Here is a 12,124-nt window from a genome sequence, read left to right on the forward strand (position 1 = left end):
GAGAGAGGGCCTTGCTGGCATCAGGCTCAAGGAGTTAAACACAGGTACTGGAGAGGTGACTGGAGGAGAAAACCAGAGAAACACATCAAAAATGCCCAGAAGATGGTGGCTTAGAGAGAGCCATACCCCAGACAGCAGACAGCTTGGCTTTCTCATACCGAGATAGAGAACCCAGGGCTTCAAGAGGAAAGAAAACCAGATTGAACACAGTGGACAGCACATGGGGATCCCACTGCTGCAGAGCTCAGTTCAGCAAAAATACTACTTCTTGTCACCCCACGTTTTTTGGGGGGTTGTTTTATTTTTCTGTTTGTTTGTTTTTCCCTCCCCTCAAGGGTTTAGCCTCAGGGCAGATAAAGCTGTAAGATTAATCCAATCAATAGAGGATTAATCCCAACAATTAAACAGACAAGAAGTCTTCAGAGGGCAGAGAAAGTAAATACAAACCTCCATTACCAGCTGGATCTTTCATCAAAGATCATTAAATACATGTGCTCAAACTAGCACAACAAGGAAGAAAAAAACATGAGTAAGCAACAGAAAAAGAGAAAAGAAATGACAATTGACAGCTTCTTTCAAGGAAGTGAAAAGAGAGTAAATGAAACATACATAGAAGAAGAGGAAATAGTTCCAGCAAACTGGACATAGGCTTTGGAAGATCTCAAAATTCAATTAACTCAAGAATTTAAAACTCAATTAACTCAAGAACTTCAGGAACTCAAAAAGCAATCAAGTAAGGATGAAGACAATTTGAAAAAGGAAATACATGAACTAAAACAAGAAAATAAAGTATTAAAATCCAGAATTGCCCAACATGAAAATGAAGAAAAGAAGGCAAAAGATGATCTACAAAGAAAATCAGACCAAAAATCCAGGTATGAAATTCAGTCTTTAAAAAACAGAACTCAACAACTAGAAGCAAATGACTTCACGAGGCAGCAAGAATATATTAAACAAAATTTAAAAAAAAAATAAAAAAATTGAGGAGAATATGAAACACCTCATTGATTCAACCAAAGATCTGGAGAACAGAATTTAAGAATTATTGGTTTACCAGAACATCATGATAAAATAAAAAAAAAAGTTTAGATAGGATTTTACAAGAAATTATCAGAGAAAATTGCCCAGAAATTCTTGAACAAGAGGGAAAAGTGAAAATCAATAGAATCCACAGATCTCCTCCTACATTTAATCCTCAACTGACAACTTCCAGAAATATTATGGGCAAATTCAAAAACTACAAGACCAAGATAAAATATTACAAGCTGCTAAAAATAAGTCATTCAGATATCAGGGAACCACAGTTAGGATAACACAGGATCTGGCTGCATCTACATTGAAGGATTGGAAGGCATGGAACACAATATTCTGGAAAGCAAGAGAACTGGGACTACAACCAAGCATCAACTATCCAGCAAGACTTACTATATTATTGCAGGGGAAAGTGTGGTCATTCAATAAAATTGAGGACTTCCAAACATTCATCTAGAAAAAAATGGACTTAAACAGAGAGTTTGCTGCCTAAACCCAGAACTCAAGAGAATCACCATAAGGTAATTAAGAGAATGGGGGGAGGAGAAAAAATTATTTTCTTTAAGGGACAAAACAAATTCAATCAATTTATATACCAAGAAGAAAAGAAGGTATTGGCAAATATTAAAAATGATTATTAACAACAGGGTAACTAGAAGAAGTTTACATAGAGGGAACATGGACAAACTGTATAGGATGAAATGTCAAGATATATATATATATATATATATATATATGTATATATGTGTGTGTGTGTATGTATATATATGTATGTATATATGTATGTATGTAGGTAGGTATAAATATATACAAAACTGGGGAGGAAGAAGATAATAATAAGAAAAATAGGAAAGCAAACAAATAGGAATAAATTTATATTCCATAAAGAAGCTCGTGTAATCAATGGGGAAAAATAAGAATACACTGTAAGGGTAAAGAGGTTAGAGAGAGGTAATATTTGATACTTAAGTGCATTGAAATCAACTTAGAGAAGAAAAATCAGATCCATAGGGGCAGAAAATTGATTCATGCCCTATTAGAAGTAGAAGAGTAATAAATGGACTGGTGGGGAAGGAAGCCATACTAGGGAAGGAGCAGGGTTGGGGGGCAGCACCACATAGCTTTAAAGAACAATAAGAGGGGAATAAGAAGGGAGGGGGAGAAAGGGAAGTAAAACAAGGGAGGAGATTATAGGAACTGATTAAAATCAAAACACTGGTATAGAAGGAAACAGTGAAAGAAGAAAGTACAGGACTAGGAGATGGAATCAAAATGTCTGGGAATGCACAGTTGATAATTATAACTCTGAAAGTGAATGGGATGAACTCACCCATAAAATGGAAGGAAATAGCAGAGTGGATTAGAAACCAAAACCCAACCATATGTTGTCTACAAGAAACACACATGAGACATACAAACATACATAGAATGAAAATGAGAAGATGGAGCAAAAACCTTTTGGGTTTCAAATGAGAAAAAGAAGGCAATAACACTGCTCAATATGTATGCACAAAGTGACATAGCATCCAAATTCCTAAAGGAGAAACTGGCAGAGCTCAAGAAGGAAAGAGATAGTGAAAACATAATAGTGGGAGATCTAAATATTCCTCTTTCAGATCTAGATAAATCAAACCGAAAAATAAATAAGAAAGAGGTAAGAAAGGTGAATGAAGCCCTAGAAAAATTAGATTTAATAGGTATGTGGAGAAAAATAAATAGGGACAAAAAGGAATACACCCTCTTTTCAGCTGCACATGGTACATTCACAAAGATTGACCATGTAATTAATAGGGCATAGAAACATTGCAAACAAATGCAAAAGAGCAGATATAATAAATGTAACTTTCTCAGATCATAATGAAATAAAATAATAATTAGTAAGGGCACCTGGACAGGCAAATCAAAAACCAATTGGAAATTAAAAAATATGATTCTCCAAAACCAACTAGTCAAAGAAAAAAATCATAGAAACAATCAACAATTTCATTGAAGAGAATGACAATGATGACACATCCTACCAAACTCTGTGGCATGCAGCCAAGGCAGTACTCAGGGGGAAATTTATATCCTTAAATGCATATATTAACAAACTACGGAGGGCAGAGATTAAGGAATTGAGCATGCAAGTCAAAAAATTAGAAAGTGAGCAAATTAAAAATCCCCAGATGAAAACTAAATTAGAAATACTAAAAATCAAGGGAGAAATTAATGAAATAGAAAGTAAAAGAACTATTGAATTAATAAATAAGACTAGAAACTGATATTTTGAAAAAACAGACAAAATAGACAAAGTTCTCGTCAATCTAATAAAAAAAGGAAAGACGAAAACCAAATTGACAGTATCAAAGATGAAAAGGGAGACCTCACCTCTAATGAAGGGGAAATTAAGGCAATCATTAAAAACTATTTTGCCCAATTATGAGGCAATAAATATAACAATCTAGGTGATATAGATGAATATTTGAAAAAATATAAATTGCCTAAATTAACAGCAGAAGAAATAGAATACCTAAATAATCCCATATCAGAAAAAGAAATTGAACAAGCCATCAAAGAACTCCTTAAGAAAATAATTGCCTGGGCCTAATGGATTCACAAATGAATTCTATGAGACATTCAAAGAGCAACTAATCCCAATACTATAGAAATTATTTGATATGATAAGCAAAGAAGGAGTCCAACCAAATTCCTTTTATGACACAAATATGGTACTGATTCCAAAGCCAGGGAGATCAAAAACAGAAAAAGAAAACTATAGACCAATCTCTCTAATGATCATAGGTGCAAAGATCTTGAATAGAATACTTGCAAAGAGACTCAAGCAAGTAATTAAGAAGATCATCCACCAACAATTATACAAAAACAACTACAAAACACTTTCCAAACAAATAATAATGGATCTAAACAATTGGAAAGCTATTGATTGCTCATGGGTAGGATGAGCTAACATAATAAAAATGACCATTCTACCCAAATTAATTTAACTATTTAGCACCATACCTATCAAACTACCAAAAAACTTCTTTACTCAATTAGGAAAAACTATAACAAAGTTCATTTGGAATAACAAAATATCAAGAATATCAAGGGAAATAATGAAAAAAATGTGAAGGAAGGGAGCCTAGCAATACCAGATATTAAACTATACTATAAAGCAGCAGTCATCAAAACAATATGGTACTGGCTAAGAGACAGAGAGGAGGATCAGTGGAATAGACTTGGGGTAAATGACATCAGCAAGACAGTGTATGATAAACCCAAAGAGCCCAACTTTTGGGACATGAATCCACTATTTGACAAAAACTGCTGGGAAATTTGGAAAACAATATGGGAGAGATTAGGTCTAGATCAACATCTCACACCCTACACCAAGATAAATTCAGAATGGGTGAACGACTTGAATATAAAGAGAGAAACTATAAACAAGTTAAGTGAACACAGAATAGTATACTTGTCAGATCTCTGGGAAAGGAAAGACTTTAAAACCAAGCAAAAGTTAGAGAAAATTACAAAATGTAAATTAAATGGTTTTGATTATATTAAGCTGAAAAGCTTTTTTACAAACAAAAACAATGTAGTCAAAATCATAAGGGAAACAACAAATTGGGAAAAAATCTTTATAACAAAAAACTCTGACAGGGGTCTAATTACTCAAATATACAAGTAGTTAAATCAATTGTATAAAAAATCAAGCCATTCCCCAATTGATAAATGGGCAAGAGTCATGAATGGGCAATTTTCAGGTAAAGAAATCAAAAGTATCAATAAGCACATGAGAAAGTGTTATAAATCTCTAATAATTAGAGAAATGCAAATCACAACAACTCTGAGGTATCACCTCACACCTAGCAGATTGGCTAAAATGAAAGAAAGGGAGAGTAATGAATGCTGGAGGGGATGTGGCAAAATTGGGACATTAATGCATTGCTGGTGGAGTTGTGAACTGATCCAACCATTCTGGCTGGCAATTTTGAACTATGCTCAAAGGATTATAAAAGAATGCCTGCCCTTTGATCCAGCCATACCATTGTTGGGTTTGTACCCCAAAGAGATCATAGATAAACAGACTTGTACAAAAATATTTATAGCTGCGCTTTTTGTGGTGGCAAGGAACTGGAAAAGGAGAGTATGTCCTTCAATTGGGGAATGGCTGAACAAATTGTTGTATATGCGGGTGATGGAATACTATTGTGCTAAGAGGAATAATAAACTAGAGGAGTTCCAGGTGAACTGGAAAGACCTCCAGGAACTGATGCAGAGCTAAAGGATCAGAGCCAGAAGAACACTGTACACAGAGACTGATATACTGTGGTAAAATTGAATGTAATGGTCTTCTGTACCAGCAGAAAGCAATGACCCAGGACAATTCTGAGGGATTTATGGTAAAGAACGCTACCCACATTCAGAGGAAGGACTACAGGAGAGGAAACATAAGAAAAATAAATGCTTGAACTCATGCGTTGGGGTGGACATGATTGGGGATGTAGACTCGAAACTACCACACCAATGCAAATATCAACAATTTGGAACTAGATCTTGATCAATGACACATCATAAAACCAGTTGAAATGTGCATCTACATAGGTGGGGCAGGGGTGCGGGGGTTGAAGGGGAAAGTAGGAGCATGAATCATGTAACCATGTTAAAAATGAATATTAATAAATGTTAAAAAAATAAAGAAAAAGAAAAAGAAGGCAGTGGTGGCTCTCATGATTTTTGACCTAAGCCAAAGTAAAAATAGATAAGGTTAAAAGTGATAGGGAAGGGCAGCTGGGTAGCTCAGTGGAGTGAGAGTCCGGCCTAGAGACAGGAGGTCCTAGGTTCAAACCCGGCCTCAGCCACTTCCCAGCTGTGTGACCCTGGGCAAGACACTTGACCCCCATTGCCCACCCTTACCACTCTTCCACCTATGAGACAATACACCAAAGTACAAGGTTTAAAAAAAAAGCGATAGGGAAGGTAACTACATCCTAATAAAAGGCAGTATAAACATTGAAGAAATATCAGTAATCAATATGTATGCACCAAATGGTATAGCTTCCAAATTTCTAAAAGAGTAGCTAGTGGAGCTCAAGGAGGAAATAGATAGCAAAACCCTACTAGTGTGGGACCTCAACCTTCCCCTATCAGATCTAGATTAATCAAACCAAAAAAACAAATAAGAAAGGAATAAGAGAGGTGAATGAAACCCTAGAAAAGTTAGCATTAATAGATATATGGAGAAAAATAAATAGAGACAAAAAAGAATACATCTTCTTTTCAGCAGCACATGGAACATTCACAAAGATAGACCATGTAATGAAGCACAGAAACATGGCAAACAAATGCAAAAAAGCAGAAATAATAAATGAAACCTTCTCTGATCATAATGCAATAAAATATTTATTAGTAAGAATACATGGAAAGGCAAATCAAAAACTAATTGGAAATTAAATAATATGATTCTCCAGAATAATTTAGTGAAAGAACAAATCACAGAAACAATTAATAATTTCACTGAAGAAAATGACAATGATGAGACATCTTACCCAAATGTACGGGATGCATCCAAAGCAGTTCTAAGGGGAAAATTTATATCACTGAATACATATATTAACAAATTAGGGAGGGCAGAGGTCAATGAATTGGGCATGCAACTTAAAACACTAGAAAATGAACAAATTAAAAATCCTCAGATGAAAACTAAATTAGAAATACTAAAAATCAAAGGAGAATTTAATAAAAAAGAAAGTAAAAGAACTGTTGAATTAATAAATAAGAGTAGAAGCTGGTATTTTGAAAAAACAGATAAAATAGACAAAGTACTGGTAAATCTAATTAAAAAAATAAAGAAGAAATCCAAAGTAATAGTATCAAAGATGAAAAGGGAGACCTCACCTTTAATGAAGAGAAAATTAAGGCAATCATTAAAAACTACTTTGCCCAATTATATGACAATAAATTTAGCAATCTAGGTGATATGGATGAATATTTGCAAAAATATAAATTGCCTAGATTAACAGCAGAAGAAATAGAATACTTAAATAATCCAATATCAGTAAAAGAAATTGAACAGGCCATTAAAGAACTCCCTAAGAAAAAATCACCAGGGCCTGATGGATTCACAAGTGAATTCTATCAAACATTCAAAGAATAATTAATCCCAATACTATACAAATTATTTGACATAATAAGCAAAGAAGGAGTCTTACCAAACTTCTTTTATGACACAAAGATGGTACTAATTCCAAAGCCAGCTCCATCAAAAACAGAGAATGAAAATTACATACCAATCTCCTTAATGAACATAGATGCAAAAATCTTAAATAGAATACTAGCAAAAAGACTCCAGCAAGTGATCAAGAGGGTCATTCATCATGATCAAGTGGGATTTATACCAGGAATGCAAGGATGGTTCGACATTAAGAAAACCATCCACATAATTGACCATATCAACAAGCAAACCAACAAAACCTCGTGATTATCTAAATAGATGCTGAAAAAGCCTTTGACAAAATACAATACCCATTCCTACTGAAAACACTAGAAAGTATATGAATAGAAGGTCCTTTCCTAAAAATAATGAACAGTATATATCTCAAACCATCAGGAAGCATAATATGCAATGGGGATAAATTAGAATCCTTTCCAATAAGATCAGGTGTGAAACAAGTATGCCCACTATCACCACTATTATTTAACATTGTACTAGAAACACTAGCAGTAGCAATAAGAGAAAAGAATGAAATTGAAGGCATTAAAATAGGCAATGAGGGGACTAAGCTATCACTCTTTACAGATGATTGGATTGTCTACTTAAAAAATCCTAGAGAATCAACTAAAAAGCTAGTGGAAATAATCAACGACTTTAGCAAAGTTGCAGGATAAAAAACAAATGTACATAAATCATCAGCATTTCTATATATTTCCAACATATCACAGCAGCAAGAGGTAGAAATAAAAACACCATTTAAAATCACCCTAGACAATATAAAATACTTAGGAATCTATCTACCAAAACAAACACAGGAATTATACAAACATAACTACAAAACACTTTCCAAACAAGTAAAACTAGATCTAAACAATTTGAAAAACATTGAGTGCTCATGGGTAGGACGAGCTGTCATAATAAAAATGACCATTCTGCCCAAATTAATTTACTTATTTAGTGCCATACCTATCAAACTACCAAAAACCTTTTTTTACTACATTAGAAAAATATAACAAAGTTTATTTGGAAGAACAAAAGATCAAATATATCAAGGGCTTCCTAAGGATCTTTCTTTGGACATTGATATCCCAATTCCCTGGTCAAAAGCATCCCATCACTTCTCACCCAGAAAGACTTCAACCATTGAGCTAGCTAACTTTGGAACTCCATTTTGGGAGCCATCTCTTAGGCCCTTTCCCCCATTACCCAACCTTTCTGAGTTACCCTTTCTGGTTTGACTTGCTATTATAGGAAAGGATAGAAATAGAAACAGAAGAAGGGACAATGGGGAGATGCTTAGGAGTGGGTACCCCAAAGGTTCCCACCCGAGTGATGGACCCCATAGAAATAGAGGAGAGGGCACCCCAAAATCCCTCTGCCATTCACCCCTTTCCCCAATCCCTATATTGATATTAATAAAAGACATTAATTAGTCAGGTAGGGTTCCAGAGTGCCTGAGAGGCAAGGAGAAGGGGGATCACAGCTTTGTCTGGCTGCCTCCATCTTGCAGCCAGACCCCCTGCTGTGAAGTTGATTGACCTTGGGAGAGGCCTGCGTGTACCCCTCCCTCATTCAGAATCGTATTGTGGCACCCAATACCTCATCTTATAGAGAAGCCTCATCCCCAAGTCCTGTGGGGTGGCATGACCATCCAGGTCATCCTGTTTGGGTGTGACACCCCCTCAAAATCTCAGGAGTATATATTTGGCAAGAAGGGATAGCAAGAAGAGAGTCTCACCCTCATAGACTCTCTCTATTTCCCCTCCATCCCTAAAATTGGTTATTGGCTCTCATTATTCTTACACTGGGGAGAGTCTTCGAGGGAGCTTCATTGGAGAGTGGGGTTTGGATCCTTGACTTGGAGCTCAATTTCAACTTGGACTCTGACTGCTGGACTTTTTTGTTGGGTCAGTGAAAAACTGACTCACTTCCTAGTTTCCTAAGAGACCAGCTTCCATCTTAGAGGAAACCTAGTGAGGACTAGTATTTTTCTTTAACCTCCTTCACATTTCTCTACTTTATTGTTTCCCCTCTATTTTGGTAAATAAACTTCTGACTTTAGATATAATAATTTTGGCTACCAAATTATTTCATATAATTTAAGACTAACCATTTTTTAACCTTTACAATAGTGGATGGGCTTGTGTAATTCCATGAAACTATAAGCTATTCTGTACAGATTTACTCTAGATGAATAGGTCATATTTAAGAGTTCTGACAAAAGATGATACAGTGAAAAGGAAAAGGTAAAGAAATTAAGTGTCTTTTTCTAGAAAATCTTATAAACAATACTAAAATGATAATAGATATGACCTTAAGCTCAGAAGGTATTCCAAACATGAGATAGTCAGAAGAAGGGCCTGCTGTGAAAAGGGAATTTCTCTCCCTTTGTTTTCTTCGATATAATCAATCAGCATTTACCATTGTGATGTGCAAGTACAGACACATGCTCAGAGATAGAAGTTGAAACCAACAATATGGAAAATTTATCCCACAAGCACTGCCACACCCCCCCAGGCAGTGCCAGGCAAATTAAGGAACTATGATTGGTTCCTGAGATGTAAAGTGTGATAGCTAGTGAGTGTAGAAAACTGTTTATAAGGGGAGACCCAGGAGGAAGTAAGGGACATGGATTCATACTCTGGAGCTAGTGACTCTTGTTAAAGGGAGATACTTACCCTGGGGACTCTTGCTGAAGAGACTCTTGCAGACTTCTGACTGGAAATTGGAATCCGAAGGCTCATAAGGGCATTTAGCTAAAAGGCTCCTTATCTCTTTCCTACATTTCCCTTTCTTTACTATCTCTACTTTGATTAAACTAAGTTGTTAAAGCTACTAACAGACTCATAATTTAATTTTAATCATTACAATTTGGCAAGTCTTTTTAACTATTACACTGGCATGTTTTGGTCCTGAGGCATGAAGAATCAGAACTAAATGGATGAACAAGATTAAGCCCAATGTGAGAGTCTGTAAACATATAATTTAAAAAAAATCTGTGTTGACTGCCCCTTCAAGGTAACTACTTTCTGTACATTTAATAAGCATGTCATGTTATGTTTATATACATGCATATGTATATATATATATATACATATGTATATATATATATATATAAACAAATAATTGATAAACAGTATATTTAGTTTTTTAGTTCGAACAATTCTCAATATAAATTTTTTATCTCCTTCACAATGACATTTTTTATCCATAATAAGTATCTCTTCAATGCATTACTTTGGGGGGTAAATATTTACATTTCCCTGAATTAATTAGTTTAACAGCCCTGTCATAAAGTAAATTGTATGTGTCTGGCATGACCTGTTAATGAAAATATGTAATTGCCATATCCTTTTAAAATAACAATTTAATTATAAATTCTAGAATTTATTTGGTAATGAAAGAAAACCTTATTTTTTAAAGTTTCTCTTATTCTCCTTTCCTTTAAATTGAAGCAACTATCCTTCTCAAGTGTTATATGTCCTCTCCAATTTTCCAGCCTCTTTCAAATCCCAAAAAGAGATTGAGAGATTAATCACATCTGCCAGTTTTTTTTAATATTCTAAAAATAGTTCACTTGGGCTAGATTTATTGGATTCAAAGAAGGCAACTCATTGCTCTCTTACTGTCTCTCTCTTATTTTTATCTTTAGCAATAACTGCCTTTTAGTCACTTTTGCTATTTCTATTCAGTTCAAGAAGCCATCTACTTGCCAAAAAAATAGTTTGAAAATCAGAATTTAACAATTTTGCTTCCTTCTTTTCCTCCTTTTATTCATTTCTTTGACTTGGAATAGTAGTTCATTCCTTCATTGTGTAGCTAAGGGTCACAGTAGATAGAATGATAGCCATAGAATAAAGAGAACCTGAGTATAAATCCAGCCTCAGAAACTTACTGGTAATGTGACTGTGGGGAGGTTCTTTAGCCCTGTTTGTCTTGTTTTCCCCATTGATTAAAATCTTGTGTAAGAAAATGGCAAATCTCTTTAGTATCTTTGCTAAGTAAACCTGAAACGAGGTCACAAAGGGTAGGACATGACTGAAATGACTAAACAACAACACCCCTGCTTTGATGCTTCTATATTATTCAGGATAGGTAAATGAATCCAACCCTTTTGGGAATGTTAAATTCGATCGTTAGCCTCAGTTTATTCTGAATTTTGATATGTTTGACTATTTTTACATGGTCATGACATTCACTTAAAGTCATGTTTTTGAAACATATCACAATTCTGAAACTATTTATTAAATGACTGATTTAATTTGCTTATACCAAGAGGAAATAGATACCTTTATGACTTTTATTTAGGCTTTTAGGGTTTTGGTGAATGCAGACTTTCCAAAAGGGTTATTTCTGAAAATAAACTACTTAGAATTTGATGAGGATTTTCTGAAGATGATCTTAGCTTACAATTATTTAACCAAGTCTATGAACTAAGCTTGTGAGTACTACAAAATAAAAAACCATCCCTCCTACTGCCTTTTTTTATTTAAATTTTTTGATTCTTTACATTAAAATACCTTGATAACTCCCTCCCTTTCTCCCCTATTATAGAAGGCATCATTTGATAAGAAGATTTATACATACATAAAACTTTATCTTGTTTATTTCAGTTTATCAGAACTTTCTCTTGAGATTGACATTCACAAGTCATTCTGCAAACAATATTTCTTTTTAATGTTTATAACATTTTCTTGATTTTGCTGATTTAACTCTTCTTAACTGCATGTAGGTCATTCCATTTTTTTTTAATTAACCTATTTGATATTTCTTAGGGTGAAGTAGCATTCCATCACATTAAAAACCACAGCTTGCTTAGCTCTTCTCCATTTGATGGCTAGCTCTTCAGTTTCCATTTCTTTGCAACCACAGAGAGCTGTTAGAAATATTTTGGAACAT

This window comes from Gracilinanus agilis, chromosome 3, assembly GCF_016433145.1.
Source record: "Gracilinanus agilis isolate LMUSP501 chromosome 3, AgileGrace, whole genome shotgun sequence".
Classification (NCBI taxonomy): domain Eukaryota; kingdom Metazoa; phylum Chordata; class Mammalia; order Didelphimorphia; family Didelphidae; genus Gracilinanus; species Gracilinanus agilis.